At 41.9% G+C, this 6,142-nt stretch overlaps 1 long non-coding RNA gene across 1 annotated transcript; it reads right to left on the reverse strand.

Moving 5' to 3' along the window:
- Positions 1-1,143: 1,143 nt before the first annotated feature.
- Positions 1,144-2,438, reverse strand: LOC144761704 (uncharacterized). The gene is made up of 3 exons (XR_013595860.1): positions 2,359-2,438; positions 1,968-2,053; positions 1,144-1,340 (listed from the first exon to the last, which is right to left on the reverse strand). It is a non-coding gene; the product is annotated as an uncharacterized LOC144761704 (long non-coding RNA).
- Between the last annotated feature and the right edge of the window lie 3,704 nt (positions 2,439-6,142).

The following is a 6,142-nucleotide window of genomic DNA, read 5'->3' on the forward strand; positions in this document are numbered from 1 at the left end:
AAAAATGTCAAGTCTATTACATTTCCTTTCATTTAAACATCACCAATTGTTTTCCGTAATTTAAAAACAAGTTTAAAAAACCTTAAAACTACAGCAACAGTTAAAACCATATCCATTCTCTGAAATTCTAAAAAGGCTGGACAGCATCTATTTAAATTCATTTCTTTAAGGAATGGGATTATGAGTTTCCTACGTGGCATAATATAAAATTTACAGAAAAATAAAATATGGATGTCAGATTGGGGCGAGGAATCATCACACGGGCAATTGGGTAAATTTCGCATCCATGAATTCATTTCTGGGTAGGACAAGAGTATAAAAAGTATGTTTAATCTAAAACGGGTTAAGAGAAATCGATTATAATTAAACATCGGGAGAGTTAAGTATGGCTGAACTTTGTTGCCAGTTAATAACAAGATGTGCGAGGTAACTGTCTTTTTGCTCATTTCCTCTCGCCTTCTCTTGTCTTCGAGGTATTCCAAACATATTTTTTTCAGCAGTTTCCTAGATATATTCCCCATGGTAAGAGTGTCCTCATAGTATTGACGGCAACCAATTTGAGTCAAAAAACGTTTAACGTAAACTAGCCAATCAAGTCTACCCACATTTTCCATTTTTAATACGTCCTGCAACATAGCCCGATTCATGACACATTCGTTAGTTGTCCATACCCTATGCCACAAGAGGATGGGTTGTGTTCTAATTATATCCGAAATATGGGGTTGTCCCAGTTCAATATGACAAATGTAAGTCGAAACACTTTGTGGTACCACTAGGACATCTCTCAAAAATTTGTTTTCGGCTATTTAAATTGGTTCTACGTTCGAATACCCCCAGAGACCGGCACCATACAATGCTACCGATGTACATGTGGCATTATATATAGTCAGGATTTCTCTTATTGGTTTTTTACCCAGCTTTTTTATAAAAGTCTTTAAGGCCATTATGGTTTTTTGGAACAAAAGAGTTCTGGCCTTTACAGCGCTTGTCCAAACCCAGGATTCATGAAACAAAATACCCAGATACGGGAAGGTAGTAGTATTTTCCAAAGGTACGTTATTTATAAACATAGTTTTCATCTGCTTTCCAGATCTTGTGCCACAGTTCATGGAGAAAGTTTTACTGCACAAACATAAGCCAGATCCTGAGCTACAAGAAATTCAAATCAATTCAAATCAGCAAGTCCCAATATTTTAGGTGCTCTTCATTTATTCTTCATAGAAAAGTGTTTCATTCCTTCAACTGATATGGTCCAATCTTCATATAGTCACAAATAAACCACAAAATGCCGCCAACACGTGTTTCGTCTAGGTCGTTAAGACCATTTGACTTCGTCAGGGCTGTAAGTACAATGTTACAAAAGACATAATCACCATCACATTCCACTAGGCAGACATAATTGTCAAAAAGAGAAAAAGAAAAATAACCTATTTACAGTTATATAATACAAAGTGGCAACCATACTAACGTACAAAAGACCACAGAAGTCTTGACATTAGCGCAAAGGTCATAAGTATTTACATTGCATTTCATCCAAAGTGAAAGGAAGCAAAATGTCATAGATGAACCGGAAAGTAATCCAACCCCCAAGACACCAGTGATAGTCAGAGATTGCCTGAGAAAGATTAGGCAATGAGAGTGGTAACCAGCAGATGAAAGCCAAAATAAAATCACATCCAAAAGAAAGAAACCCAAACACGCACCCTCATTAGTGCTAAAACCTATCCTAAAACACACAAGGTGCCTCCCAAGCAACATGCGATAAAAGGTTCCATAACAGCTCACCTAAAATTATTTATTCAGAACTTCTCATAGGTATGTGTAGGCGTATTGTTCAGACCATAAATCTATGAAAAACATAGGAAAAATGAGCACATTTCGGCTCCAAACGTCCAAACCACCTGTATCTCCTACTAGCATTTACATTATGAAAACCGATCCAAAATAGTAAAAGTGTGTGCACTCACTTCAATCTTCATATAAAAAGCGTCTTGCTCATGCAATTTATCATAGATGAAGGACAGTTCAGTCCCAAAGTCGTTTGTAGAAATCCCTGTTTGACGTAATAAAAAAAACGATAAAAAAGTACATTCTAAATGGTACCCGCGGTTGGTTAATATTACCAAAAGGGGAGTCACCTAACTTAGAGGTGTTAAACTATAGGAACGACATTCTCCTTAGTAGTCCTATCTTATATCCAGAACACACAAACACCCTGGATTCCCTATTCTAACCCGTTTTGCATCTTAATTACCGCATCTCTAGTTCCAAAATCCTTAACATTGCTACTATGACCCAATCCGACCAGAGCCACTTAATCTAAAAAACATTCTGAACACAAATCCCGCCAGTACATACCTCCGAGTGCGGGGTCCTATTCGGAAAACAGTGTGTTCCCTCGTATAGCACAGTGTTCAACTCCGGCGCCATTGATTTCCTTCCTATATCCCTACGTCACGTCCAATGGTTCAAAAAGAGGAAAATAAAGGTAGGACTAACCTACATCCAATTCCGTGGTCGCCATTTTAAAGTGGTCAAGTAGAAATGGATAGAAAAAAGCGTGTTCCATGTTACACAGAAACCCAAAGTGTCCCAAATCTCAGGGAAACCCAAAGGGATAGGAGAATGTCAGTACAGTTAGGTGTAGACAGTAAAAATAGTAAAAACGAAGGGCACATCAAGAGCCTCTGTTATTGAAAAGCGGAAAGCTAGATAAAGTGGACAGATTTGTAAGACACATGACAGGCAAAAGGTACTACAGGCGAAATGTAATTTAAAAGGTAGCACACCCAAAAATTACATTGTACAATCTTCCCAACAGTGCGACATATGTGAAGAGCTGAAAACAGGTCCAGTTACACAAATTATACATATATACATAGATGAAGAGGTCATCACATTCTGGAGCACAGAACGCTGTTCAGAATGGCTATGGCACTAAACCAGAAAGAATTGTAACTCATCATCAAAGTTCAAGCCCTGCTCCACCGCATGAACACGCATTATCCAATGCGCTTCCTGCTGTCGTAGCCTAAGTTCGCGATTCCCACCCCTGATATCATTGGGCATCATCTCTATACCGTGGAACGACATAGTCAAATGTTCAGTCTGAGCTGGGCAGTCCATGGCGTGCGCAGCTATTGGGACTCTATTGTCCCTATTTTTCAGACCCCTGAAATGTTCACTAACACGGTCCTTCAGTTTCCTAATGGTACTCCCAATATAGACTTTACCACATTTACAGAGAATAGCATATATCACGTATGTTGTTGTACAGTCAATATGGGTTTTGATGTGATACGTGCCCGAATTGTTATAGTTGAAGTATTTGATCCCATGTAGTGACATTCTGCACATACTGCAGTTCCCACATCTATAAGAGCCCTTATTGTGTGAGTGTAGCCAAGATGTTTTGCGTGCAATCGTTGGGTAGCTGGGACTAATCATATTGCCAATCGTGACCCCTCTTCGAAAGGTCATAGATGGATGTGGTAAAATGTGATCTTTTAAGACCGGATCTGCAGTGAGCATAAACCAGTATTTCTTTAAGATACCATAGATGTTATACGACCATAAGTTGTAACTGGTCACAAATCTTACCGGTTTCTTAGTCACAGTATTTTTCGATTTTGTTTGCAAAGTTGCATCCCGTTTAAGCTTAAATGCCCTGTTCTTAGCTCTACTGATAACATCTCTACTGTAACCCCTGGATAGAAATCTGTTCTCAATATCATTGGCACATGTGGAAAAATCTGTTTCTTCACTACAGTTCCTGCGGGCTCTGTAGAACTTGCCAAAAGGAATCGAGTTAACCTGTGATCTAGGGTGCGCACTACTTCCGTGCAACACAGCGTTACACGCGGTCTCCTTTCTGAACAGTGTGCTACACAGTTTGCCATTTTGTACATAAAATCTCAGATCCAGAAAAGTTATTTCTGTCCGGCTATAGTTCATAGTAAAAGTCATATTAAATACATTGTTGTTCATGTACTCAAAGAACTTTAAGAGTTGCTTCTCAGTACCCGTCCAGATGAACAGCAGGTCATCAATATACCTGCCATAGTAATTGATACAATCGTGCCATTCTGTACCACCAGGGCCCCAGATGTGCTTCGCCTCCATCCACCCCATATAGAGGCAGGCAAAGGACGGCGCAAATCTGGAACCCATGGCTACTCCGCATTTCTGGCGGTACCAGGTGTCCTTGAACAAGAAAACATTATTTTCCAAAATGATCTTTGACATTGCTAGGAGCATATTTGTATGGTCCAGCAGTTCTATCGGTCTCTTGAATAAAAAATATTCCAAACCCAAAATGCCCTTGTCATGTGTAATATTGGTGTATAATTGGGAAACGTCCATGGTGACCATTATCATTTCCGGCTCCCAATTAAAATCATTAAAGACGTTAAGTACGTCCTTAGTATCCCTAATGTACGAGGCAAGGCTGGTAACATAGGGTCGCAAAAAAATATCAACAAATTCCGACAATTTTTCGGTGGGCCCCCCAATGCCAGACACTATTGGCCTACCAGGAGGACAAGTAATGTCCTTATGAACCTTTGGCAAGGTATATAGGCATGGGAAACGAGGACGATCAACAAGTAAGTATTTGTATTCTTTGTCCGATATAATGGTTTCTTGATGACATAATTTTAGAAACTCATTGATTCTTGCCACTATTCCAAAAATCGGGTTGGAGGGAAGTTCCATGTAACATGCTTGATTGCTAAGTTGACTCATTATTTCGTTATCATAGTTAATTCTATGCATTATCACCACATTCCCCCCCTTGTCAGCTTCTTTAACTACAAGGGAGGAATCCGCTGCCAGTGTCTTCAAAGCTGTTTTTTCACCCAAGGTGAGATTACACCGATGCGAAGTACGTTTGTACTGACTGACTGAGGCCCCTTGGTGTCGCAGTTTTTGATTCTGGTGGGGTGACCAGAACTTGATCCTTTGAGCTTGCCAAATATTGTGATTGCACTTTTATTTCTCCTCCCAGCGCACTGTATCCCTTTTTCGCCCCGTTTTGTTGCTGTTGTACTGGAAAGTTTTACTGCAGTTGATTTTTAGATCTAGACTCAACATGAACTTCTCAAAAGATGATATCAATTTTTGTAGGGCCAAGGGAGTGCGTGCCATTAAGACTGCATCGTCCGCATACAAGAGTGTAGGGATAGGTCTCTTACCGACCCTGGGCATATCCCTACACTCCTGCAGTAGACGATGTTCTAGACCGTTTATATAAAGCAGGAATAGACTCACTTCCAATCACCGCCTCGGATGCCCCCCTGCTCACCGACCGCGTCTCTCCAATGCGCTCGCTGCAGCTCAAACCTGGAGACCAGCAGCGGGCTCCTCCCGCCCTCCTTCCCGTCCTTGACACGAACGCCGGGACCAGATTCGCAGATGGAGACACCCAGGAGAGCACAGGGGCAGTCGCTAACAGCAATGCGGGCGCCAACACAAAATCATCCGATTGTAGGTCAGTCTCGACCCAAACCATTATCGGAGAAGTTTTTCTGGAGGGGGGTTCTGAACTTCTACCCCAAAATCATGCCGCCATTAGAACCCAGAGGGAGAGTACCCGCGGCCGTTCAGTCAGCGGCCGCCATGTTCCTCACCGAAACCCAGACGCTTACCAGGCATTTACTTATTAAGCAACATGACAGTAAAGGCGCACTCGGCTCACCGCGTGCGCAGCCTTGGAATAACACTAATGGCTACCAAAATAAGAGGAAAGGGCTACGCCCCTTTAGTCACGGATTACTACCCGATCCTTCAGCGGTACCTAACGTTACTTTCACTTGCTAAGTAACAGACTACAGCTCCCAACATGCTATGCTGCCACCAGGAAGCCATAAGCACTTTGCTGTGGAGTCAGGACTAGGACCAGGTAGCTACTGTTTGTTTGTACTATAATCCCCCGCTTAATTTGTGATCCCTATGGTATGTTATCCTGGGGGGGGAGCAGCTGCAAGCAGTGATTTTGCAGTCAGCACCCTTGTTTCCTCCCCTCTTCAATGCACCCTAACATCTTCCAATTAAACCTCCTGTCTCGTGATGAACTGCATGCTCTTGCGGGACAAAAGGCCGAAGCACGCGCGCTGTCACTTCCTCTTCAGTCCCTCGCAAGTCG

The sequence above is a fragment of the Lissotriton helveticus genome, chromosome 6 (assembly GCF_964261635.1).
Source record: "Lissotriton helveticus chromosome 6, aLisHel1.1, whole genome shotgun sequence".
Taxonomy (NCBI): Eukaryota; Metazoa; Chordata; class Amphibia; order Caudata; family Salamandridae; genus Lissotriton; species Lissotriton helveticus.